The sequence below is a fragment of the Somniosus microcephalus genome, chromosome 1 (assembly GCF_052327205.1).
Source record: "Somniosus microcephalus isolate GS21.2 chromosome 1, FLI_Smic_1.0, whole genome shotgun sequence".
Classification (NCBI taxonomy): domain Eukaryota; kingdom Metazoa; phylum Chordata; class Chondrichthyes; order Squaliformes; family Somniosidae; genus Somniosus; species Somniosus microcephalus.
In genome coordinates, this window is record NC_140987.1 from 217,325,533 (window position 1) to 217,353,427 (window position 27,895).

At 51.4% G+C, this 27,895-nt stretch overlaps 1 long non-coding RNA gene across 1 annotated transcript; it reads left to right on the plus strand.

Moving 5' to 3' along the window:
* Positions 1–29: 29 nt before the first annotated feature.
* Positions 30–27,700, plus strand: LOC147124598 (uncharacterized). The gene is made up of 3 exons (XR_015078674.1): positions 30–155; positions 1,334–1,414; positions 24,621–27,700. It is a non-coding gene; the product is annotated as an uncharacterized LOC147124598 (long non-coding RNA).
* The last annotated feature ends 195 nt before the right edge of the window (positions 27,701–27,895 follow it).

Sequence of the window (27,895 nt, forward strand, 5' to 3'; positions counted from 1 at the left end):
CTGCCTGATTTTCTTTTCCAATGCAGGATATACAACCCGCTCCCAACAAGGTTTACAGGCCCTACGATGATGTAACTTCTTACGCATGCATTGGGCCTCTGGTGGTGACACTCCCTGTGTATGCGTCAACATGTGTATGGTGACAATGAGATCAGGTACGGTAGCATAGTGGTTATGTTACTGGACTAATAATCTGGAAGCCTGGACTAATGACCTGGGGACATGAGTTCAAAATCCCACCATGGCAGTTTGTGAATTTAAATTCAGTTAAAAAGGAATAAAAAGCTAGTATCAGTAATGGTGACCATGAAGCTATCAGATTGCCATTGCATAGGATATACAGGTCAATCAGTCCTTGCTGGCGTTTATGCTCCAGTCAAGCCTTTCCTCATCTAACTCTCTCAGTATAATCCTCTATTCCCTTCTCCCTCATACGCTTACCTAACTGCCCCTTAAATACATCTATACTATTGGCTTCAACCACTCCCTGTGGTAGCGAGTTCCACATTCTCACCACTCTCTGGGTAAAGAAGTTTCTTCTGAATTCCCTATTTCATTTCTTGGTGAATGGATTTGCTCTTCCCCACAAGTGGAAACACACTTCTATCAAAACTGTAGTGTCCGCGCTGTAATAATACGCGGACTGCAGGAGAACAATAAAACAGGTATTTACTGAACGGAGGGTAACTTAAGACTGAAGTACAGAAGCCTGCTATGGCTTTATATACAGGGGTGGTCACTGCCGGTACTGCAGTATAGAATCAGTTCTTCTCTTAAAGGTACATACACAACAATTCCTCCTCTTTTAGATAAACAGTACATAACATTCATTTAACAACTAAATAATAACTAATTACAATTACAATTTCTCTGTACTATATACATCAACTGAAATAATCATTTATGAGTTCAGTCTTTGAGGAGGCTTCCTGATCCTGACTGGATAGCGCCTTTCTCGAGTATCCTGTTCTTGCGGCACAGTTGATTCTGGCTCATTGTTATTGATTGGTTCGTCAGCTTCCAATACCACTGCTTCTGAGGTAGACGCAATTTGTACTTCGGGTTGATTACCAGGTGCACCTGCTCGTGGTATGGGTTTGGCTTGTTCCTGTGACTCTAGAATCTGGTCAGCATGGCGTCTCACGATGCTCTCTCCAACGTCCACTGTGTACATTAGTGGTCCCTGCTGTGTGCATATCGTTCCTGGCTGCCATTTTTCTGTTCGGTAGTCACGGGCCAAGACTGGTTGCCCTATCTTGAAGCTCCTGGTTGGCTTCTCATTTATGTGCTGGAATTGCTTATCCTCAACATCTCGTCTTATGTTTGGTTTCAGCAAATCCAGGCGACATCTTAGCCTTCGGTTGAAGAACATTATGGCTGGAGTTTGGTTGGTGACTGCATGTGTCGCATTCCGGTAAGCAAACAAGAAATTATCCACCTTGTGTTGTAGTGGTATGTCATCATTATGCATTGCCTTTATTGCCTTTTTAAAGGTCTGAACAAACCTCTCAGCCAATCCATTTGTGGCTGGATGATATGGGGCAGATGTGTAATGTTTCACCCCATTATTCCTCAGAAACCTCCGGAAATCCTCGAACACAAACTGTGGCCCATTGTCGGAGCAAATCTGTTCTGGCAAGCCATTCCTGGCAAAGATGGTCCGTAGGACTGCAATAGTTTTCTCCGTGGTGGTGGAGGACATTTTGATGACCTCTGGCCATTTTGAATGGGCGTCCACAGCGATTAGGAACATTGAGTCCATAAATGGACCAGCAAAATCAATGTGTACCCATTGCCATGGTGATGAGGGCCACTCCCATGGATGTAGCGGGGCCTGTGATGGAGCGTTTTGGACCTTCTGGCATCCTGTGCATCTCTTGGTCATATCCTCGATTTCTTTATCGATTCCCGGCCACCACACAAACGCCCTGGCTAGGCTCTTCATTTTTACCCCTCCCAGATGACCCTCATGAAGCTCATTGAGCACTCTATCACTCAACTTGGGTGGAATTACCATTCGGGGTCCACACATCAAGGTCCCCCGGCACACTGACAGCTGTTCTCTCCTTGGCGAGAATGCTGGCAACAATGAGTCGCCATGTGCTGGCCATCCCTTCACCGTCAAATCATAGACCCGAGAGAGTGTCGGGTCATTTCGGGTTTCCTTCTCTATACTTGAGTTTGTAACAGGTAAGCATTCGACTATGGTCGCATGGAATATCTCAACAGGGTCCACTGCAGGTGCTTCCTCTACCGTAGGCAACGGTAGGCGCGACAGCCCATCAGCATTTCCATGCTGTTTCGTACCCTTGTACTCTATGTCATACTGATGTGCCCCTAGAAAAAGTGACCATCTTTGCAGCCGTTGCGCCGTCATCACTGGAACGCCCTTCTTTGGGTTAAAAATGGAGACCAGGGGCTGATGATCAGTCAGTAGGGTGAATTTCTGCCCGTGCAGATAGTGATTGAACTTCTTCACCCCCCACACCAGGCTGAGGGCCTCCCTGTCAATCTGGGCGTAGTTACGCTCGGCTGAGGTTAACAAGCGCGACGCAAAGGCTATTGGCCTCTCTGAACCGTCAAGGAATTTGTGTGACAGCACCGCTCCGATGCCGTAGGGAGATGCATCACATGCTAACCGAATCGGTAGTGTTGGATTGTAGTGGGCCAATACTTCTTTTGAAGTGATTAGGCATTTACATTTCTGAAAGGCACGCTTACACTCATCACTCCATTTCCATGTTGCTCCAGTTTGCAGTAGGGCGTTCAGTGGGTGCAGAATTGTAGATAAATTTGGCAAGAACTTATGGTAGTAGTTCACCAACTCGAGGAACGACCTCAGTTGCGACACATTTTCCGGTGCTGGAGCCTTGACTACAGCCTCAATCTTGTCCGGCGACTTATGCAACCCTTCCTCATCAATCATGTGGCCACAATACGAGATTTGTCTCCTGAAGAACTCGCACTTGGGGCGGTTGGCTCGTAGCCCATATTCCTGTAATCTCGTGAGCACCTGCTCCAGGTTGGCAAGGTGTTCACTGTCATTTTCACCCGTAACCAGGATGTCGTCCAAATAACACTGGGTCCCCGGGATCCCTTGCAGGACTTGTTCCATCGCCCTCTGCCAAATAGCCAGGGCTGATGCTACCCCGAATACCAGTCGATTGTACTGGTAAAGGCCTTTGTGAGTGTTTATCGTGAGGTATTTCCTAGATGCTTCTTCCACCTCCATTTGTAGATACGCTTGGGCCAGATCAATCTTTGTAAAGCGTTTCCCTCCAGATAGTGAGGCGAAAATATCTTCTATCCGTGGAAGTGGATATTGTACTGTGTGTAGGACTGGGTTCACAGTTACCTTGACGTCCCCACAGATGCGAACCTTCTTCGGTTCCCCAGGCGTGCTGCTCAATGATTTCTTCATTAGAGGAACTATGGGTGTGGCCCACTCGCTCCAGTCCGCCTTGGACAGCACACCCGAACGTTCCAGGCTCTCCAGCTCTGCTTCAACGGCTGGGCGGATCGCGTAAGGTAAAACATTTTGGGTTTGCGTTATCTTTGATTTTTATCATTGCCGTTACTCCTTTTAGAGTCCCAAGTCCTTGTTGGAACACCTCTTTCGCGTCAGTTAGAATTTTTGACAGTCGTCCAGGTGTGACGTCGTCATCCTTTTTATCAGTCACAGTTAGCGCCTGAATGGAATGCCAATCCAATTGTATTTTTCGGATCCATTCACGTCCCAATAATGGTGGTCCTCCATCTGGTAGTATATATAGATACAGTTTCTGTGTTTCCTTGCCGTTGTATTCAACTGGCACCCTTATTTTTCCTCTGGGGTAGACTTTTTGCCCCGTGTATATCTTCAATACAATGGACGTGTCCTTCAAGGGTATGTGTGAGAATAGCCGCTCATAGTCTCGTCGATTCATGACAGTTAGGGCTGATCCTGTGTCCAATTCCATCTTTACTGGGGACCCTGCTATCATGAGGGTGACCCAAATGGTTCGGTGATCCTCCTTTGCGATCACGTTGTGTAACTGTGGTAAACCACTGTTTGTATTCCACTGTGTACATGCCTGGACATGCCTCGGCTGACTCCTCCCACAAGTCCTAGTATAAAGGTGACTGCTCCCCAGCCCCCTTTGTATTCTGGACCGGTCGACCACTCGAGGCAGACCTTCATTCTTTTGTTAATAAAAGCCTTTAGTTACTCTCTTAACTCTCAGTCTTTTATGAGTAATTGATAGCGCATCAATTTTATTAACAAATTTTTATAATGGAGAAGATCCTCACACCAGCATGCCTGGACTTAGATCATCGGGAGGCGGACTCATCCACCAAGTTTACTCACTGGCTTAAGTGTTTCGAAAAATTCCTGACCACCACCGCAGCAATCAAATCGGACGAGGACAAACTGGATGTCCTGACCTCCAAAGTGAACCACCGAGTGTACTCGGTCATCCAAGACGCGACCTCGTACGCGGACGCTATCAAGCTCCTCAAGGGCCAGTACACGCGCCCAGTGAACGAAGTGTACGCCAGGCACCTTCTGGGGAAGTCGTAAACAACAACCTGGGGAATCGACCATGGAATACCTTCAGGCACTGTCTGTGCTTGGCCGGGCCTGTGGTTGTAAGGATGTAAAGGCCGCCGTGTACACAGAGGAACTTATCCGGGACGCTTTTGTAGCGGGCCACAGATCCAATTACACCCGACAGCGACTGTTGGAGCAGAGTGACCTCGACCTCAACAAGGCCTCTGAACTCGCACTATCACTGGATGCAGCCTACCGGGGCATGGATGCCTACTCCTCTGCACCGTGGACGCCGCGGGGAATGACAGCCTGGGACACGGTAGGACCGCCTCATAGCGCCGTGCCACCCCAGCAACGGCCCAACTACCGCAGCAGTGTCCCAAGGCCAGACAGCAGTGCCCCAAGGCCAGAAATGCTACTTCTGTGGCCAGGCAAAACACCCCAGAGCGCGCTGCCCGGCGAAAAACGCGATCTGCTCGGGCTGCGGGAAGAAGGGACACTACGCTAATGTCTGCAGGGCCAAAGCCACCCCGAACCCCAGCAGCGCCGCGTGTGGGCCATGCGGGCCGCCATCTTGGGCCTCCCCGGCCATGTGCGAACCACCGGTACAGCAGCCATTTTGGACGCCTCCAGCCACATGGGGATCATGGACGCCACCATCTTGGACGACAGCCGGAACGCAGCAGGCCCCCAACACCGCCTCATCTGATACCCGCAGCGACACACCGACCCCTACGCTGGCATCCGTTACACTGGACCAAGCGAGACCGCACCAGCTGGCCAGTTCCACAATGGACATTAAGGTAAATGGTCATGATACAATCTGCCTTTTTGACTCTGGGAGCACGGAGAGCTTCATCCACCCTGACACGGTGCGGCGTTGCTCTCTCCCAGTCCTGCCTGTGCACCAGCGGATTTCTATGGCCTCCGAGTCCCAGTCGGCGGACATCGGCGGCTACTGCGTGGTGACACTCGTAGTAGACGGGACCGTGTACGATCATTTCAAACTTCTGGTCCTGCCCGACCTCTGCGCTGCCGTCCTGCTGGGGTTAGATTTTCAGTGCCACCTTAAAAGTGTTACGATGGCGTACGGTGGACCCCTACCCCCACTCACAGTCCGCAGCCAGCAGCTTCCAAATTGCCCACCGCGCACCAGGTGCAACCTCTCCACACTCAGAGTCACCCCCCCCCACTGTTTGCTAACCTCACCCCCGACTGTAAGCCCATCGCCACAAAGAGCAGGCGATACAGTGCCGGGGACAGGGTTTTCATTAAAACCGAAGTGGAGCAGCTCCTGAAGGAAGGGATTATTGAGGGCAGCACCAGCCCCTGGCGAGCCCAGGTTGTGGTCGTTAAGACCGGCGAGAAGCAGCGCCTGGTCATCGACTACAGCCAGACAATAAATCGCTACACCCTGCGGGACGCCTACCCACTCCCCCGCATAGCTGATATGGTCAACCAGATCGCGCAGTACCGCGTCTTCTCGACCATTGACCTGAAATCAGCGTACCACCAGCTCCCTATCTGCCCTGAGGACCGCCAGTATACTGCCTTTGAGGCAAACGGCCGCCTCTATCACTTCCTTAGGGTTCCCTTTGGCGTCACCAACGGGGTCTCCGTCTTCCAAAGGGAGATGGACCGGATGGTAGATCAAAATGCGTTGCAGGCCACTTTCCCATATCTGGACAATGTGACCATCTGCGGCCGTGACTTGCAGGACCATGACGCAAACCTCGAAAAATTCCTCCGCACCGCCCAACTCCTGAACCTGACATATAACAAGGAGAAGTGCATATTCCGCACAAACCGCCTCGCCATCCTTGGCTGCGTTGTGGAACACGGAGTCATCGGCCCCGACCCCGACTGGATGCGTCCCCTTATGGAACTCCCACTGCCCCACTGCCTCAAGGCCCTGAAGAGGTGCCTAGGGTTTTTCTCCTATTATGCCCAGTGGGTCCCCTACTATGCGGACAAGGCCCATCCGCTGATCAAGTCCACCTCTTTTCCCTTGACGGCAGAGGCCCGCTTAGCCTTCCACCGTATCAAGGAAGACATTGCCAAAGCCACCATGCACGCAGTGGACGAATCCATCCCCTTCCAGGTGGAAAGCGACGCGTCCGACTTTGCCCTGGCCGCTACCCTCAATCAGGCGGGGAGACCCGTGGCCTTCTTTTCACGAACCCTCCAAGGCCCGGAGACCAGACACTCCGCTGTTGAGAAGGAGGCCCAGGCGATTGTGGAGGCTGTGCGTCATTGGAGGCACTACCTGGCCGGAAAACGATTTACCCTGCTCACTGACCAACGTTCAGTTGCTTTCATGTTTAACAACAAGCAGAGGGGCAAAATCAAAAATGACAAGATCTTGAGGTGGAGAATCGAACTTTCCACCTACAATTACGAGATCTTGTACCGGCCCAGGAAGCTCAATGAACCCCCGGATGCGCTATCGCGTGGCACCTGCGCCAGCGCGCAGATCGATAGACTGCGGGCCCTCCACAATGACCTCTGCCACCCGGGGGTCACCAGGTTCTTCCACTTCATCAAGGCCCGCAACCTGCCTTACTCTATTGAGGAGGTCAGGACCATGACCAGGAACTGCCAAGTCTGCGCTGAGTGCAAACCGCACTTTTATAGACCAGACAGGGCCCACCTGATAAAAGCCACTCACCCCTTCGAGCGCCTGAGCGTTGATTTTAAAGGGCCTCTCCCCTCCTCCGACCGCAATGTGTACTTCCTCAATATTATTGATGAGTACTCCCGTTTCCCATTCGCCATCCCCTGCCCGGACATGACCAGTGCCACGGTCATTAAATGTCTGAACGACCTCTTCACCCTGTTCGGTTTCCCCAGCTATATCCATAGCGACCGGGGCTCATCGTTTATGAGCGACGAACTCCGTCAGTACCTGCTAACTAGGGGTATTGCCACAAGCAGGACCACCAGTTACAACCCCCGGGGGAACGGACAGGTGGAAAGAGAAAATGCGACAGTTTGGAAGGCCGCCCTGCTAGCCTTAAAGTCTAGGGGCCTTCCAACCTCCCGCTGGCAGGATGTGCTCCCCGATGCGCTCCACTCTATTCGGTCACTGCTCTGCACTGCCACTAACGCCACCCCTCATGAGAAAATGTTTGTCTTCCCAAGGAAGTCCACATCGGGGACATCGCTACCGCCATGGCTGACGTCCCCAGGGCCGGTCCTACTGAGAAGGCATAAAACGGACCCCCTGGTCGAGAGGGTCGACCTCCTCCACGCCAAACCCCAGTATGCTTACATTGCATACCCGGACGGGCGGGAGGACACAGTCTCCATAAGAGACCTTGCACCCTCGGGGGCCGCAGTAACCCACTACTCACTACCAGCCCCCCCCACGATCCGATATCCAGCCCCAGCAGACGGCAGGCCTGGGCCCAGCGACCCGCTCGACACCTACGAGGACGACACGCCTGTGCCACAGCCTACGCGGGACTCGACGCCGGAAGCTCCACTACCCCTGCCGTCGCCACGCCGATCACAGCGGCAGACAAGACCTCCGGAGAGACTCCAATACACTAACTTTTAATACACTTCACCCCGCCGGACTCAATTTTAAACAAGGGGTGAATGTGGTAAACCACTGTTTGTATTCCACTGTGTACATGCCTGGACATGCCTCGGCTGACTCCTCCCACAAGTCCTAGTATAAAGGTGACTGCTCCCCAGCCCCCTTTGTATTCTGGACCGGTCGACCACTCGAGGCAGACCTTCATTCTTTTGTTAATAAAAGCCTTTAGTTACTCTCTTAACTCTCAGTCTTTTATGAGTAATTGATAGCGCATCAGTAACTTTAGACAACTTAGTCTCCTGCTCCCGGAGTCCTTATCACTCTCCTGATCTTCCGAACTACTGTCTGTCAATTTCTTTACTTTCTTGTACTTTTCCTTAGTAGTTCTTGTAGTGTTGGTTTTCTTTCCCGACCTGCAGACTCTTGCTATGTGTCCCATTTTCCCACATTGCCTGCATACTTTGTCCTTAAACCAGCAGTCCTTCTGATCATGGGTTGTTCTGCCGCAGCGATAGCACTTTTCTGCTCCATACGCCATTTCGTTAGCGCTGTATTCCTGTGGTTTCTGTTGTATTTCCGCAGCTCCCCGTGCTGCTGCTTCGTAGGATACTGCCACGCTGAAAGCCTGTTCTAGCGTCAGGTCCTTTTCCGAAAGTAGTCGTTTCTGGGTTCCTTCACTCTGAAGCCCGCAGACAAACTTATCCCGTAAGGTGTCTGCCAGTCCTGCTCCGAACTGGCAGTGCTTCGATAACTTGCGTAGTTCTGTAAGATAGTCAGCATTGCTCTCATCTTTGTGCTGGTTTCTTTTATGGATCTTGAATCTTTCTGCTATCAGCAGCGGTGTAGGGTTTAGGTGTTCCTGTAAGATATTAACAATCTCCTCAAAACTTTTCTCCATTGGTTTAGCTGGGGTAATTAAATTCCGCAATAGGCCGTACGTTCTCGCGATCATCAAATTTAATAATACCGACGCCTTCTTTCCATCGGCCACCTCATTTGCCTTGCAGTATACTTCAATTCTTTCCACATACGTGGTCCAGTCTTCTACCTCGTTGTCGAAAGCAGTGATACTGCCACTTTTCGGCATCGTTGGTGATTTAAAATGGCGCCTCCCGCGCTTTTTCTTCTTCACCGATGGATCAAAATGGCGCCTCCTGCGCTTTTCCTTCTTCCCCAATGGAATAAAATTGCGCCTCCCGCGCTTTTCCTTCTTCCCCTTGCTGCCACACTGCTCCTAGCGTTCTGCAGGGTAATGGCGGCGACCCGCGGCTTCGGCGCATCTCACTTTTCCTTCCCCTTGTTTTATTTTCGCTACGCTGCCCGGTTCTTGAGCACCGACTGCGCCCTGTGCGCTCCACCCTCTCTCTCTCTCTCTTTTCCTCCCGACGACGCTGCACGGCCCCTTTGCAGAGCCGCTCGATCGAGCTCGTGCCCGCCGCAGTCCGGAAGGGTCAGCGCACTACCTGCTACCAGCACGATTTGCTGGAACACCTTGACTGGGGAGCCAAGCCCAGCTCTCCACAGCCTCTCCTGCAACTCTCCGAACTCCGATGGATCCTTGGGCGGTTGCCCGCGGTCGATGCCCGTTGTTCTGACTTCGACCTCCAAGAAGCTTCTTCTCAGGGAAAGATCCCCGTGAGGTGATGCAGTACTGCAGGTGAGTTCGAACCTGTTCGTCGCTAATGTAGTGTCCGAGTATAAATAATACACGGACTGCAGGAGAACAATAATAACAGGTATTTACTGAACAGAGGGTACTCTTTTATTTGGACCCAAAAAAAAACCCAATTCAACTGTAAATAAACAAAAGTTCAACTAAAGCTTAACAAATCAAATTAAAATTTGGTTTTCTGTGTTGATGATGCACTCCAGTGCCCGCGGCGCCCATCGGTCGCGGAAATACTCAAGCGCACCGGCGGACACCGCGTGCTCCATCTCCAGGGCCACCCGGGCGCGAACATGGCCGCGGAAGAGATGCAGGCAATCCGGCTGGACGACCCACTCGACCGCCCGCTGCCTGGACCAATTGATGGCTCTTTTAGCCAGGCCCAGGAGCAGGCCCACAAGGAGGTCCTCCAACCTGTCCGCTCCCCTCCGCACCGGGTGACCGTAGATCAAGAGCGTGGGACTGAAGTGCAACCAAAAATCGAGGAGCAGCCCCTTCAAGTAGTGAAAGAGGGGCTGCAACCTCTCACAATCCATATAAACGTGAAACACGGACTCCTCCAGGCCGCAAAAAATGCAGGCGGCCTGGGAGTCCGTGAACCTACTTAAAACCTTATTGCACGGGACCGCTCCGTGCAACACCCTCCAGGCCAAGTCCCCGATGGAACAAGGGAGGACTCCCGCATAGAGAGCCCTCCATTGGGGACCTCCGCTACCGCCGGTCGGCAAAACGCCACGCCAAGGCGTGTCCGGACGGTAGACGAAGATGGCAAAGTGGAGAGTGTGCAGGAGCAGCCCGTACAGGAAACCCCTCCGCGCGGAATGAAAAGGCACGGAGGGTATTTCCTCGAGACGGCTCAAGTTGTGAGGCGCCGGTTCCCGAGGGGAGTTTCGGGGCCGGGCGCCGATGAGGAATTCCGTCCGAACGGGGGTAAGCTCGGACGGGATCGCCCCACGTGCTTGAGCCGCCTCGATACACCTAGTGGAGTCGGGGCCCAGTGCCGCTTTCACCGATTCGATGGTTTTGACCGCGAGCCGGACGTTGGCCCAGGACAGGCGCCGCGCCAGCTCCTCCGGCGCCATCCAGCCCACTCCTCCGCCATCGAGCAGGTCCCCGACTCTGGTCACCTTGCCAGCCACAGCCCTACCCTCCGCCAGCCGCCCGAACCCGTGTTCGTGGAGGTGCGGATTCCTGAGCAGCGGCTCCTGAAGGAGAGCCGCCGCTCCTGACGGGGGAGAGCTCCGCCTGGAGGCGACGTAGTTCCAAACCCATAGTAGTTCCTGGTAGAAGACAGGCAGCTCCCGCAGGCCGGCACGCCTGCTGCCCACTTTCGCAAACAGGAGCTGCGTGTCGTAATTGAGGCCATGCAGCTGGCGGAAGAAAAACGTCGCCAGCGCACACCATCTCGGAGGATTCTCGACGTACAGGTATCTCTGCAGCGTCTGAAGACGGAAAGTCGCAGCCTGGGTGCGAAGGCACACCAGCGCCTGACCGCCCTCCCTAAGCGGGAGACACAGAACCGTGGCAGAGACCCAGTGCTTCCTTTTGTCCCAGAAGAAGTCGATGAGCTTCTTCTGAATCTTGGCGACAAACGCAGGGGGAGGGATCAAAGTGACCAACCGGTACCACAACATGGCGGCCACCAGCTGGTTTATGACCAGCGCTCGACCCCTGTAGGACAACACTCGGAGCAGTCCTGTCCAGCGTCCTAGGCGAGCGGTGACTTTGGCCTCCAGCTCTTGCCAGTTCGCCGGCCAAGCGTCCTCGGCAGGGCTAAGGTAGACTCCCAAATAGAGGAGGTGCGTGGTGCTCCAGGCGAAAGGCCTGAACTCCTCCGGCAGGGAGTCCACCCGCCACTGACCCACCAGGAGTCCGGAACATTTCTCCCAGTTGATCCTGGCGGAGGATGCGTCCGAGTAAATCTGCTGGCATTCCCGCATCCTCCGCAAGTCAGCGGGATCCGTGACCATGAGGAGCACGTCATCGGCGTAAGCCGAGAGGACCACCTCCACGCCCAGCCCTTGCAGAGCCAGTCCCGTCAACCTCTTCCGCAAGAGGCGCAGGAAAGGCTCCACGCAAATGGCATATAACTGACCGGACATGGGGCATCCCTGACGCACCCCCCTCCCGAAGCGAAGGGGCGCCGTCAAGGACCCGTTAACTTTAATCAGACACTCCGCGGCGGCGTACAGAAGTCGGATCCGGGCGACGAAATGCGTCCCGAACCCGAATGCGCGCAGAGTCCCGAAGAGATACTCGTGATCCACCCTGTCGAACGCCTTCTCCTGATCCAGGGAAAGGAAGGCGACCGACAGACCAGCCCTCTGGGAGTGGTGGACCAGGTCCCGGACCAGATGGATGTTATCGTGGATGGTCCGGCCCGGGTCCGTGTAGGACTGGTCGGGGTGGATCATGTGGGCCAGCACGGTGCCAAGGCGAGCAGACATGGCCCTGGCAAAGATTTTATAGTCCGTGCTGAGGAGGGAGACCGGGCGCCAGTTCTTAAGGAGGCGGAGATCGCCCTTCTTAGGCAGCAGGACAATGACCGCCCTGCGCCAAGAGAGGGGCATCTCCCCGGTCGCCAAACTTTCCCCCAGGACCCGCGCGTAGTCGCCCCCCAAGACGTCCCAGAACGCCCTGTGGAACTCCACGGTCAGCCCGTCCAGCCCCGGGGACTTTCCCCTAGAGAGCTGGCGGAGGGCGCCGGTCAGCTCCGCCAGGCTTATCGGAGCGTCCAATTTTTCGGCGCCCTCCGGGCCAAACTTCGTCAGGTCCTCCCACAAAACTCTGCGCGCATCCTCGCTGGACGGATCCGGAGAGAACAGAGCCCCGTAATAGGCGCGTGTCTCCGCGCTGATTCCCTCCGGATCCGAGACCAGAGATCCGTCGTCGGCCAGCAGCCCCAAGAGCTGCTTACGGACCCCCCCGTCTTTTTTCCAGCGAGTAGAAGAAGGGGGAGCCGCGGTCCAGGTCCCGCAGGAGCTGGATCCGCGACCTCACGTACGCGCCTCGGGACCCGACAAGCTGCAGGTCCTTCAGCGCGCCGCCCTTCTCTTCGTACACCTTCCGCAGGGCCGAGTCCTCGACGACCTGACCGAGACGGGACTCCAGGCCGAGCACCTCCTTCTCCAACCGCCCGACCCGGGCCTCCCGCCTCTTGGTCGACCCCTTCGCGTACTCCTGACAGAAGAGACGGATGTGAGCCTTGCCCACATCCCACCATAGCCTCAAGGAGGGGAAGCCCCCCTGCTTCCTTCTCCAGTCGGCCCAGAATCGACGAAACGAATCCCGGAACCGTGCGTCCTCCAGCAGCAGGTTGTTAAAATGCCAGTACACGGACACCCCCCGCACGCGCAGCGGAGCGAGCTCCGCCCACACCAGGTGGTGGTCCGTGCACGGCACCGGCCGCATGGAAGCTGCCGGAACGCAGGAGACGTACGCCCGGGAAATGTAGAGGCGGTCGATTCTGGACCTTCCTCCCCCAGACCTCACGCTAGTGAAGGCGTTGGAGTCGGGGGGAAATTTCGCCAGACGTCCACCAAGTCGAAGGACCCAACCAGGTCCCTCAACTTCTCCATCGCCGCCGGGCTTCGCGGGGGACCCGAACGGTCCCTCGCCTCGAGGGTGCAGTTAAAATCCCCCCCGAGGATGACGCACTCGCCCACGTTGACGGAGCCCAAGAGAGCGGACACTTCTTCGAAGAAGCGCACTTGCTACGCACTGGTCTGAGGGGCGTACACGTTCACTAGATGGAGCGGCACGCCCCCCAGGCGAACAGTGACCTGGAGCAAGCGGCCCGGCACGTGCTCCTTGACCCCCAAGATCTCCAGCTGAAAATGCGGGGCCAGCAAGATAGCCACCCCGCTGGAATTGTTGGAGAGGTGACTCATGCTGACCCCTCCTTGCCACTCCAGGAGCCACGTGGCTTCGTCTCCCGGAACGGTGTGGGTTTCTTGCAGGAAGCACACCGCATACTTCCCGTCCCGAAGGACCGAGAAGTTATTGAATCTGCGGCGCGCCTCCCTGCTGCCATTGATGTTGAGGCTGGCTATGGTTATCTTCATGTCAGAAGCATAGTGCAACCTCTACCTACACCTAACGGGGGGAGGAAGCGCAGCCGCTGGTCCGCCGCCACTTCCTCAGCAGCCCAGTGAGAAACGTTGTGAGCCGACGCAGCTCGAGCGGGTTCACACCCTCGTCCGCGCCCAAGATCTTAACGGCGGCGCGGACGGAATCGATGAGCAGCGCCAGCTCCGACCACCTGTCGAGGGCCAGCCGGACCTTATTGCGCTGACCCAGGCACGTGGCCATAAAATCCCGGAGTTCCCTTACGGAAATGAGGGGAGACTCGGCAAGGGGCACGAGGTCATCCAGCGCCACGTCGGCGCTGGAGTCCGAATCGTCCTCCGTGCCCATCACCGAGTCCCCATCCTCCTCCAGGGGGTCGTCACCAGCGGCCGACCCGTCCGCCGCGCAGTGCGAAGCGAACGACTCGGCCGCGCCAGCCAGCCCCGCCTCCGCCCGGATCCCACCCCCAGGATCGGCGGCAGAGGATTTCTCCCTGGGCTCCTCTAGGGGTGCCGGGCCAGAAGACGGCGGCGGTTCAGAGCTCCCCTCCGCCTCAGACACCGGAACGACCGGAGAAACCGGGGAGAGAACAATTTCCAGCTCCTCCAGTACGTCCGGCACCAGAGACGCAGCCAGGGGGCCATCCTCCTCCCCGCCACCAACCTCCGACCCAGCGGACGGGGGGTTTTGAATTAAAAGCTCTACCAGGACGAGCATCCCCTGGGAGACGTCCGGGTCGCATTGGGCGAGCTCATTATCCTCGAGCTCGCCCGACCCAGCCCCCAGGCTGCCCGACCCGGCGAGGGGTAACGACACCGATAAAAGGTCAACTTCAATTACTGCCGCGGGTTGTTCCGCAACCCCCCCCACGGGCAGGGTCTCATCCCCATCCCCGGGAGGCACGTGCTGGACAGACACATCTGCCTCAGCCTCCCGAGGGACAGGCGACCCCTGCCGATCGCTGGTGATGACGACAGCGCTGGGGGGGCGGGGGGGCGCAGTACCCGCGGCGGGCGACGACTCCCCCTGCTCGGAGGGACCTTCCTCCTCCCGGTCCTCCTCCTCATCCAGGGGGTCGCGCCTTCTTTTTAGCACGGAGGGAGCGAGGGAGACCTCTATGTCTGCAAAGGCCTCGTCCTCGACTCCCTCCGGCGGAGCAGGTTTGTCGGGTTCCTCGGGCCCGAGCCCGGCCGCAGGTATTGGCATTACCGCTGCGGCGGTTGCGGCCACAGGCTCGGGCACGGGGCCCCTCCCGCTCACATCTGCCCTGATCAACTCCGCGAGGAGCGCGGGTGTAAGGGGCTCAAGGGGCAAGGGCTCACCATCCACGGGGGGGCCTGCCCCAAGGTGCTTCTTTTTTCCCCGCGCCTTCTTTCCGGCCGGACATGCTCCCTCCCCCCCGCCGGAGGCCTTGGTGGCATCGGCCCCCGACGTCAACCGCGCATCAGACGTACTTGACGCGCGGGCAGATCCGGGGGGAAGGGCGGCGGCGGCGGCGCCAGCCTCGGCCGCACGAGATGATCCGGCGGCCTTGGAGGCAGGGCAGTTCCTCCTGATGTGTCCCACCTCCCTGCAGGCATGGCACCTCACACCGTCCGACGTCCAAAAGGCGCGGTAGGCGGTCCCCTCGTGGAGGACGACGAACGCCCCTTCAGTGTCCTCCTCCCGCGCCAGCTGGATAAACAGCTGGCGCCGGAAGGAGAAGACGTGGCGAAGGCTGGCCTCCCGGAAGCCGAGCGGGATGGGCGTGATCCCCGACCTCACCTCCCCAAGTTGTCGCAAATGGGGAAGGAGGAGCTCACCAGGAACATAGGGCGGGACGTTGGAAATAATGATCCTCTGCGCGGTGGCCTCGAGAGGATCCACCGGCAGGAAGGTCCCGCCCACGGTGAGCCCCTTGGCGACAGCCAGGGACACCGCCCGCTCCGACCCCAGGAAGAACACAGCCTTCCCATACATTTTCGAGGCCGCGACGATGGCTGAGGGGCCGACAACCCCAGCCATGGCCTTGACGCAGGCCTCGATGGTCATAGTGGGGTGAGTGTAGCTCTTCACCCCAAGCTTTTTCGTTATTAATCGAAAAGGTGACGGGGCAGCAGGAACAGCGGGAGCAGCTGTGGCTGTGGCTACCACTCTCGCATAGGTCCCGGCTGGCCCCGCCACCGGCGAAGATGCAGTCGCCATTCTGGGGTGCTTTTTTTAAGGGCTACACTCACCCCAAGTCACAGGCCTGAAGGTGTTAATGGCCTCGGTGTATATATATATATATTTTTTTGTCCTCTATTGAGCAGAGGGAGCTGATTAAAATGAGGACACACCTCTCTCCTTATTGATTTAAATTGGGAGAGGAGCCCTCGCCCCTCTGCTTAATTGGCAATTAATAAAATAGATGAAACTAAGGTGCCTTAGAAAGACAGGCAGAGAGAGACAAAGAGAGAGAGAGAGAGGTGGGGGGGTGGGAAGGAGGGAGGCCGCAAAGGGCAGTGTTGCCACTCAGGATGGTGGGTGGGTGTAGGCAGGGTTGCACTCTCCGATGGAAAAAGTCTTTGGTGATGGCGGTCTTCTGGCAGGGGGAGAAGACGTCTTCACCTGGAAAAGCTGGAGAAGCCCAGGCTTAGTCCTGCAACAGGTCTTAACGATGTAATTAAATTAAATTAAGGACTTCACCTTGGGCAGCTCCAAGCTCTCCCAGGGCAGGCAATAGAAGGGATGCTAATTAGTGGTGTGTGTGGCCTAGCTTTTAACAAGAGCACACACACACACACACACTACACCCCTTGATGATCCGGCCTTGCTTCTTCTTTTCTCCCCCCACCTAAAATACAAAGTCTTGGGAGAGTGCCCCAAATAACACCCACCTGTAGATGTTCCGGATGAAGTTTTCTTCCCTCCTTTCAAGCAGTTGGTTTCTCTCCCCTCTCTCCCTCTCCTGAAGTGGAGGCCAAATTGGGGAGGCAGTGATGGAAAGGCCTCTCCCCTGGTTGATGTTGATGTAGGCCTCCTTTCTCCTTCTCCTCCTCTGTCCTCTCTCTCCAGGCACCTCAGTTGATGTAATGATGGTGGAGTTGGTGGTGGTGGTCCAACGTTCTCCTCCTCTTCCTGGTCAGGGGACCACCACTTTAATCCACTCTCCAAAGTCTGGCTGCTCCCTCTGCTCGTGCTTGCAGCTGCACAGCCAACAATGCTGTGCAAACTGAACAGAGGGTAACTCAAGACTGACGTACAGAAGCCTGCTATGGCTTTATATACAGGGGTGGTCACTGCCGGTACTGCAGTATAGAATCAGTTCTTCTCTTAAAGGTACATACACAACAGGTCTCATTGTGAATCTGTATCCTGTTCATTCATGTATTTTATGTAGAATAAACCTGCTGTTGGCTTGAAGCTGTGTCTATGTCCACAGAATGCTTTTCAGTCCACCACCTGCAAAGAGAAGAGAATGCACGTGGTGGTAGACGCAATAGGGTTGGTTTTAACCAAGCCCGTCCTGCGGGCAAGGGGTGGTGGGGGGTTAAAATTGCGCCTGGGGGCTCATCGCACCTTTCCCACACCATTCTGGCCCTCCCATCATTTTGAATGTCCAGTTTGTGGCTGCATGCCAGGCGTCCGCTCCAGGCAAGTGGAGGACCCTAATGAAAAGGTCAAAGTCGTATGCCGATGAAGCAGGGCTATGGGGAAAGAGAGCAGGGGAGTGGAACTATTGGATAGCTCTTTCAAAGAGCCGGCACAGGCATGATGGGCCGAATGGCCTCCTTCTATATTGTATGACTCTATGATAAGTTTTTTAACTTTTTCCTCTTGCTTTTAAAAATTATTTGAAGAGAAACCAATGAGAAAATAGTTGAAGAAAATATTGCAGTACTACAGTTAACTGGCACTGATGCATTCTATGAAATTAAGTTCACTGCACATGTTCAGTATGCACAATCCAAATTCTGCTTATAGAGTCGCAGTTCTGGGTAAAAATAGCAACTCCAAGTCTATTTTTTTTAAAGAAGTGGTTGAGGCCTTCAACTGAAAACATTAATGAAGGCATTAAAAGGCACAAGTACCAATTCAGTGGATAAATGTAATAATGCTATTGTGAAATATGTAATACTTCATTTTTAAAATTTTGTTTAAACCATTATTTTTGGCATTAGAATTTTTAGTTGCTAAGGAACAAAGCAAATAGTACCTGAAAGAAGTTTTCAGAAAGCATTTTGAGAAAACTTTGGAAATCTGACAGCCAGATTGCACAACCTGAGAACCAGATTTCACAATCAGAATGACGAGCTTAAATATGCAATACCTATAATAAATGTGGATATAGAAAATTATAATGGACAAAATAATGTGATAAAAACACGACAACAGGAAGTCAACTGGCACAGAAAGGAAGTGCATACAGATGCAAGATGTTTAGTCAATTATAGATAGAAATAATATAAAATCAAAGTACTACAGAAAAATAAGGTCAGATTTTAAAATGGCAACTGCATTATATCTGCACTCCCTTGTCCAATTATCCCATGCCCTTTAACCTCACTTCAACTGAAGACTATGCTTGGTCCTTACTTCCCTTAATCACTAGACAGCTAACTTCAGGCAGACAGAGGCACAGGTGATTCTTCTGTGCACTCCCCTCCCCCCCCCACCCCACCCCACCCCACCCTGTAAAGTCTGCAGGTATTATGGCGAATTAATACACAGACTACAAGAGTAACTTTAACAGGACTTTACTATTCGAAGGTCAGGGCGAATCTGCCCAATAAATCCTGACACAGCACTTATATACCGGTGTGGTCACCGTCGGTATTACAGTATACAGCAGCCAAGATAAAGTAGTGCCACACCTAAAATAGTTCTCTTAAAGGTGAACGGTTACATACAATAGTTCTCTTAAAGGTAGAACAGTTACCTACACTACAATCCTCCCTTTTTAGCTAACAACATACTTATTCCCCATTAAACATAACATCATAACATATATCCTTCATGTTAGAGTCATAGAGTTTTTCAGCACAGAAAGAGGCCCTTCGGCCCATCGTGTCTGCGCCGCCCATCCCTCCCTGTCCAGTCTAATCCCATTTTCCAGCATTTGGTCCATAGCCTTGTATGCAATGGCATTTCAAGTGCTCATCCAAATGCTTCTTGAATGTTGTGAGGGTTCCTGCCTCTACCACCCTTTCAGGCAGTGAGTTCCAGCTTCCAACTGCCCTCTGGGTGAAAAAGTTCCTCCTCAAATCCCCCCTAAATCTCCTGCCCCTTACCCTGAATCTGTGCCCCCTTGTTATTGACCCCCCTACTAAGGGGAAAAGTTCCTCTTTATCTACCCTATCTTTGCCCCTCATCATTTTGTACACCTCAATCAGGTCCCCCCTCAGCCTTCTTTGCTCCAAGGAAAACAACCCCAGCGTGTCCAGTCTCTCTTCATAGCTGAGGCGCTCCATCCCAGGTAACATCCTGGTGAATCTTCTCTGCACCCTCTCCAAAGCAATCACATCCTTCCTAAAGTGAGGCGACCAGAACTGCACACAGTACTCCAGCTGTGGCCTCACCAGCGTTTTGTACAGCTCCATCATAACCTCCCTGCTCTTATATTCTATGCCTCTGCTAATGAAGGCAAGTATCCCATAAGCCTTTTTAACCACCTTATCTACCTGTTCCGCTGCCTTCAGGGAATTATGTACATGTACACCAAGGTCCCTCTGACCCTCTGTACTTCCTAGGGTTAAAACAGTTCACAGATGTAGTCTCTGCGGAAACAGTTCACAGATTCAGTCTCTGCGGGAAACAGTTCATAGATTCAGTCTCTGCGGAAAACAGTTCACAGATTCAATCTCGGTGGATGCGCCTTCCGTGCTTCTTGACTCGGTCCTGACAACACCTCAGTGGTGTAGCAGTTCCCTGTGGTGTAGTCGGTTCACGTTGCTGGAGTGACTCATCCAATAGTCCTTCACTGGACTTAACAGCTTGAACTTCCGTCCTTCTGAACCAGCATTGTTGGCTTGTAAAAACTTGAGTACCTTGGGAAGTTTTTCTACTTCCAAACTGATTTGGCTCCGTTCGAAGGGACCCCGTGCGTGATCTAATAGTGATGATGATGGTCCAGATGATCATCATCTTCTGCTTCGTCTTTTCCTTTTCTGCTTCTTGGAGACTCTCTGGGCTCCACTGTCAGCTGCCAGCTGCATGCACAGTTCCTCCTTCTCGTCCTCCTTTTTCCGTAGTAGCGCCACCATCTCCCGATGTTCCTTAGACTTTTTGTGATTCTTCATGGTTTCTGCACTTTGGGAGTTTTCATCACAAGCTGGGCAGAACAGGTCATCGTAATATTCGATGTCGTCCAACAGGTCATGGTAATATTCGGTGTCATCTTGAGCTAGGCCAGTGAGAGGGTCTTCTATTTCCTCCATACCCAGCTGGACATTAGCCAGCTTTTGTTCCAAATCCAGACATCTTTCCTGAAGAGACTTCTTCAGGCGTTCAGCTTCATCCAGCTTTTTCTGGGCTTCCTGCAAGTCTTTTACTAATGACGTCATTTGTGATTTCAATACTTCAACTTCATTCGGAGATTGGTTGATCGGACTATTCAATCCCTCTACTGCAGCAGCTGTTTCAACCTTCTGTTGTTCAACATTGACGTGAGTCAGCGTACTTTTGGCATCCAAGGGTTGCTCTGCTGCCATCTTCTCAGTCTGTGTTGCAACCTCAGCTATTTCAATAACTTTTGGGAGCTCCAAACCCCTCTCCTTTGAAGATTTAAACTCCTGTTCAATTTGTTCCCATTTCAGAGTCTTGTCCTTCAGCATATGAAAGAGTTGGCTGACCGTTAACTCTTCTGACCTCATACGTTTCCCAGTAGCTGCAGGGCTGTTTATAACCTTGCCCTGGGGCTCCTTTGCTGTTTCTACTTCGCCATCATCCGCAGCCTCCACCATTCGAATTTCCCCACTTGAATCGTCCGGTGATGCTGCACCCAACTTCAGTAGGAGCTCGGAGTTCATGGCGACCAAATCAGTCTTTTCTGCCTGCAATCCGCTAACAAGCGCTTTCAGTTGCTGAACCTCTTGCTCCACCAGATTAAAGCACGCACCTTCTGAAACCGAATCAGCTTTGATTCGTTTGGCCTCCTTGCCCCGACGGTTTGTGTGCTCCTGCTCCTTTTTCTCCATCAGCTGTTTCTGTTGTCTTTCCAGGTTCTCCCACTCTGTGTCACAGAACTTTTTCATTGCTTTCATCTCTTGTTCGAGACGGCAACTCAATTGTTCTAATTGCTGTTGTAATTTGAAATGGAGTTGAGTTCGAGCCCGGTGTTCCTCAGAATTGTGCATATCTGTAAACTGGACAGACTCAGAATTCTCTGTCAAACTATGTTGTTGTTGTTCAGTGGAATTCTGTTCTGAAACTTTGTTCTCCTCTGAAGCATAAGCATTTATGCACTCCTTCATTTTTCCAACCTTAGTCAGCAAGTCCATTTTAAACTTGTCTTTCGCACCTGGGCTGGTCTTATCGTCATCCGTTTCAGAGTCTGAGCTGATTGTCTTCACCGAGTTCTCACTCATTATTGCTTTTAAATAGTGCCATTCCATGTTTATTTCCCAGATCCACTCCCGTCCCAGAAGTGGTGGACCTCCCTCAGGTAGTACATATAAATACATTCCTTGGTGTTCTTTGCCCCTGTCTCTCACCTTGACTTTTATCTTTCCCATGGGGTATACTTTCTGCCCCGTGTATGCCTGCAATACGATCTTGGTATCTCTCAAGGGTATGTGTGAGAATAGCCGGTTGTAATCCCTTCGATTTATGACTGATAGGGCTGATCCTGTGTCCAATTCCATTTTCACTTGGACTCCGGCTATTTTTAGCATGACCCAGATAGTTTGCAGGTCAGCTTCCTTACTCACATTGTGAATTCTCAGACTACCCAGTTCCTGAACGGTTGGGTCTGAATCCGAATTCTGTTCATCTGAACTCTTCTCAACCACCTTGTGTACCTTATTGTACTTTTCCTGAGGTGACTTTTTTTTGTTGTTGTTGGTCTTCTTTCCTGACTGGCATACCTTAGCTATGTGACCAAGTTTGCCACATTTTCTACATTCCTGGTTTTTAAACCAGCATTGGTTCTGGTCGTGTGTTGTCTTCCCACAACGATAACATTTCGATGTACCCGAAGTAATTTGATCCACACTGAGTACCGCTGCCTTCAGCTGCATTTCCGCTGTGCCTCTTGCTGCGGCTTCGTGCGATGCTGCAATAAGGACAGTCTTATCAAGTGCGAGATCGTTCTCTTCTAGCAGACGCTTTTGTGTTCCTTCCTTCGACAACCCGCACACGAACTTGTCTCTCAATGCCTCTGTCAGATTTTCCCCAAACTGGCAGTATTTCGCTAGTCTACGCAGTTCGACCAAGTATTCCGCGTTGCTTTCCTCTTTCCGTTGCGTTCTCGCATAGAATTTGAATCGTTCCGCCAACATCAGTGGTGTGGGGTTCAAATGATCCTTCAGGACAGCAACAATATTAGCGAAAGTCTGATCCGCTGGTTTAGCTGGTGATAGAAGATGCTTCAATAGCCCGTATGTCTTTGCCCCCATTGCATTTAATAAGGTGAGAGCTTTATCATCATCTGCTATCTTATTGGCCTCACAATATATCTCGATACGTTCTACGTACGTGGCCCAATCTTCCACCTCGGAATCGAAGTTGTTGATGTTACCATGCTTAGGCATCTTCACTATCTCTCACTATCTTTCTGCGAAACAAACACAAAATTTTTCTTTAACTTTTTTTTTCAAAATGGCGGTTGCCTTCTTCCCCCGCCCACTTTCAAAATGGCGGTTTCCCGCTTCTGTCGTCTTCCCTGCCTACTGGCGGCTTCCCGCGTTTCTTCCCCTGGCGGGAGGGGTAAGCTTTTCCCTCGGGCGACGACCGCTGGCTTTCGGGGTTCGCAGCCTGCACGTCAGCTTCAGTGCGTTCCTTGTTCCCTTTTCTCGGCAGGGCAACCGGCGCTGGGTACAACCCGTTGACGGCGAACAGTTTCAGCCGCTGGGCTGGATCTCGCTCAGTCTCCCTCGCTCGGGCTCTGTTGTTCCCTTTTCTCGGCAGGGCAACCGGCGCTGGGTACAACCCGTTGACGGCGAACAGTTTCAGCCGCTGGCTGGATCTCGCTCAGTCTCCCTCGCTCGGGCTCTGTCTCTCCCGCTCGCTCGGGCTCTGTCTCTCCCTCAGCGGCTTCCAATCGCGCCTCCCAGCCCTCTCGCAGTCCGGTGCTTTCCTCCCCGGCTGCGGCTGAGTTCTCCGTGATTTATTTATTTTTATATCTTCCCGCGCCTTACGATCCCGGTCGCAGCGCTTCGTGGCCTCAGTCGCTGCCCGGCCTTTTTCACTCTAATCGCGCCTCCCAGCCCTCTCGCAGTCCGGTGCTTTCCTCCCCGGCTGCAGCTGAGTTCCCCACGGTTTATTTATTTTTATATCTTCCCGCGCCTTACGATCCCGGTCACAGCGCCTCGTGGCCTCGGTAGCTGCCCGGCCTTTTTCGCCGGTCGCGGTCTAGCTGTCTCACGACGCCGTTGCATCTCCTAGCCTGCTTGTACCGCGGCTTCCGTGCTCCACGCTGCCCCAGTCTCAGCGCCTCTGGGCCCGACTTCTGTCCGGCTCCTTTCCCCCGACCGTGGTCGAGTTCACCGCCCTTATCCTCCGTTTATTTTTTTATTTTCCCTTTACTCACAGTCACCGTGGCCAACTTGCTTCTCGTGCTGATTGTCCCTTCTGCCATGGTGGTGAGTGAGCCAATCAGTGCCTGTTGCTGATGGAAGGCTTCATGTCTGAATTCTTCCTTCTTCCTTGCTCTGCAGACTCGAGTTTTCTCTCAGCAGAACGACGAGGGCGGGTGCCTCTTCTCGACGCTCGTTAACTGCTTCGGAAGTATTGTTGCCGCAGGGTAAGATCGAACTCGTCGCCACTGTAAAGTCTGTAGGTATTATGGCGAATTAATACACAGACTACAAGAGTAACTTTAACAGGACTTTACTATTCGAAGGTCAGGGCGAATCTGCCCAATAAATCCTGACACAGCACTTATATACCGGTGTGGTCACCGTCGGTATTACAGTATACAGCAGCCAAGATAAAGTAGTGCCACACCTAAAATAGTTCTCTTAAAGGTGAACGGTTACATACAATAGTTCTCTTAAAGGTAGAACAGTTACCTACACTACACACCCCACCCCCATAGTTCATGGGTTGGGGGGTGGGGTCTGCTCCCAGGCTCACTTGGAAATCCTGCAAGGTATTCCGGAAATGCAGCTAGCAGTACGTATGCCTGCAGGAAGCAGGTGTAGGTGCTGTTCTGTGCTGCATGTGGGGCCCACTAAGAGGGATGTCTTGGGAAATTGACTGGCATATTATATATAAAAAGGCCACTCATTTAAGAGTTCTCACAAAATAAAGGACAAAGTCATGGAATTCAATCCTCCAAAGCACCAGCAAAAATGCCAGCATACCATTTAACAAAAATGGAATTTGACTTATTCAGTCACAGTAAATCAGTGGCCCTGATGTTATCCTCTACATGGCACAAACACCCCTATTGTTATAAAGCATCGTCATATCCTCTGATTCATCACGAGCAATGACATGGAAGATGTGCTAGTCTTCATTAAGTTTCCTATGCTTTTGACCTCAACAGTGTCCTTCCAATGTCTAAGATTGATAATTCAATTTGATCTTTACTGGGAAATTAGTATGAAATTAAACCTTATAATTAGTTGAATACTAAAACTGTTGAATATTTTTGAGTTTATTCATGTAATATTGGTAATATGTCTCCACAGGACAGAGGACGGCCAAGATGATTCACAAGCCACATTAACAGTTGATGAGGTTCCCAATAGCATTCCGCCACCTTCATATGATGAAATCTTCCCCGTAGAAAGTGAAGATACTACAGAACATTAGCTCTGCTGGGTGTATCAAGCTACAATATGTGACTCTCACTTTATCACCATCCATCTTTCTATTCAATGTTACTCAGTGTTTTGTCACATGGCTAACTGCAAAGATGCAAAAAAAGTGTTTTTTATAACACATAATATAGAGTAACGGATAAATTTCCTTGTCATTATGGGGTATATTTTGCTCTTTTCACAAATTAATTGCCTGTATATTATAGAAAATAACAAATCCAAATGCCAGGTGTGCACAATTTTGCTTCCACAATTTCTAAATCAATCTGAATTCAATTGCTTGAATGTAAGAAAAACAGCCAATCAGGACCCGACTATAATAATGCTGCATCATGCTTCTCAAGCATCTAAATTGGTAGATAACTGGCATAAATGGCAAATATTTTGTTCATAAAGTTATGCAGTGCACAAAGCTTAGTCAAAATGAGTCAATGAAGATGTTATGAATCTCTTTTACAGACTGGCACATGGGGGTCCTGTTAGATAGTATGATTGAAATGTATGATGAACTGATTGGCTGGGACCTGTCCACAAAATACCACATACGTGGTCCAGTCTTCTACCTCGTTGTCGAAAGCAGTGATACTGCCACTTTTCGGCATCTTGGGTGATTTAAAATGGCGCCTCCCGCGCTTTTCCTTCTTCCCCTTGCTGCCACGCTGCTCCTAGCGTTCTGCAGGGTAATGGCGGCGACCCGCGGCTTTGGCGCCTCTCACTTTTCGTTCCCCTTGTTTTATTTTCGCTCCGCTGCCCGGTTCTTGAGCACCGACCGCGCCCTGTGTGCTCCACCCTCTCTCTCTCTCTTTTCCTCCCGATGACGCTGCACGGCCCCTTTGCAGAGACGCTCGATCGAGCTCAAGTCCGCCGCAGTCCGGAAGGGTCAGCGCACTACCTGCTACCAGCACGATTTGCTGGAACACCTTGACTGGGGAGCCAAGCCTAGCTCTCCACAGCCTCTCCTGCAACTCTCCGAACTCCGAGGGATCCTTGGGCGGTTGCCCGCGGTCGACGCCCGTTGCTCTGACTTCGACCTCCAAGAAGCTTCTTCTCAGGGAAAGATCCCCTTGAGGTGCTGCAGTACTGCAGGTGAGTTCGAACCTGTTCGTCGTCACTGTAGTGTCCGCGCCTTAATAATACACGGACTGCAGGAGAACAATAAAACAGGTATTTACTGAACGGAGGGTAACTTAAGACTGAAGTACAGAAGCCTGCTATGGCTTTATATACAGGGGTGGTCACTGCCGGTACTGCAGTATAAAATCAGTTCTTCTCTTAAAAGTACATACACAACAAAAACTTTTCATAATTTTTAAGACCGCTATTAGGTCACCCCTCAACCTTCTCTTTTCAAGAGAAATTAGATCCAGCCTGTTCATCCTTTCCTGATAGGTATACCCTTGCATTTCTGGTATCATCCTTGTAAATCTTCTCTGTACCCTCTCCAGTGCCTCTATATCCTTTTTTATAATATGGCGACCAGAATTGTATGCAATACTCCAAGTGTGGTCTAACCAAGTTTCAGTAGAAGTTTAGTATAACTTCACTACTTTTCATTTCTATCCCTCTAGAAATAAACCCTAGTGCCTGGTTTGCTTTTTTATGGCCTTGTTAACCTGTGTTGCTACTTTTAGTGATTTGTGTATTTGTACTCCGAAATCTCTTTGCTCCACTACCCCACCCAGACTTGCACCTTCCAAGTAATATGTGACCTCCCTATTCTTCCTACCAAAATGTAATACCTCACAATTACCTGTGTTGAAATTAATTTGCCAATTATATGCCCATTCTGCTGGTTTACTAATGTCTTCCTGTAATTTGTTGCAGTCCTCCTCAGTATTGACTACCCCTCCCCCCACCACTTTGGTGCCATCTGCAAATTTAGAAATTGTGTTTTTGATTCCAAAGTCTAAATCATTAATATAAATTGTGAACAGCAGTTCCCAGCACTGATCCTTGTGGAACACTACTTCCCACCTTCTGCCACACTGAAAAGCTACCCTTTACCCCTACTCTCTGCTTTCTGTCTTGAAGCCAGCTACTTGTCCCCTGACTCCATATTCTCTGACCTTATTCATGAGTCTATTATGTGATACCTTATTAAAGGCCTTTTGAAAATCTAGATAAATTACATCTATTACATTACCCTTGTCTACTCTCTCTGTTACCTATTCAAAAAATTTAATGAAGTTGGTCAAGCAAGGCTTTCCCTTTTGAAATCCATGTTGACTATTCATTATTATATTTTTGGGTTCTAGATGTTCTTCTATTTTCTCTTTCAGTAGGGATTCCATTATTTTTCCTACCACTGATGTTAAGCTTACTGATCTATATTTCCCTGGACACTTTCTATCTTCCTTCTTAAATATAGGTATTACGTTAGCTATCCACCAGTCGTCTAGCACTACATCTTTTTCTAATGAATTATTAAACATATGTAATAATGCCTCTGCTATCTCTTCCCTAGATTCTTTTAAAATGCGTGGATGTAATCCATCCGGACCAGGGGTTTTATCCTCTTTGAGTTTGATTAGTTTATTTAATATATCTCCTCTTTTTATTTTAAATGCAGTTATCTCATTACTAATCTCATCATCCGATGCCATCTCCACCTGTTCTATCTCCCTGGTAAATACTGAAGCAAAGTAATTATTTAATATTTCTGCCATCTCTCAATCGCTGCCTGTGGTATTATCCTGTCCATCCCTTAGTGGCCCTATTCCCATTCTGACCTTCCTTTTTTTATTTATGTGCCTGTAAAATACTTTACTACTTTGTTTTATGTTTCTTGATAATTTAATTTCATAGTTCCTCTTTGCCTTCCTAATTGTTTTTTGACTTCTCTCCTAATCGCTTCATATTCTCCCTTATCATGCTCTCCCCTGTTGTCTATGTACTTAATGTATACCTCTTTCCTTATCCTCAATTTTTCCATTATGGCTTTATTATAAATAAATAAACATTTATTCATTAATGTTTAGCTTGTTCTTGTTTTTTTGCAGAATATATTTTTCCTGGACTCAGTTGAACACCGTTTCAAATATTTTCCATTGCTGTTCTACATCATTGCTTGCCAATAATTTTGTCCATTTTAGTTTCCCAAGTTCTATTCTCAGCCCCTCAAAATCAGCTTTTCTCCAATCTAT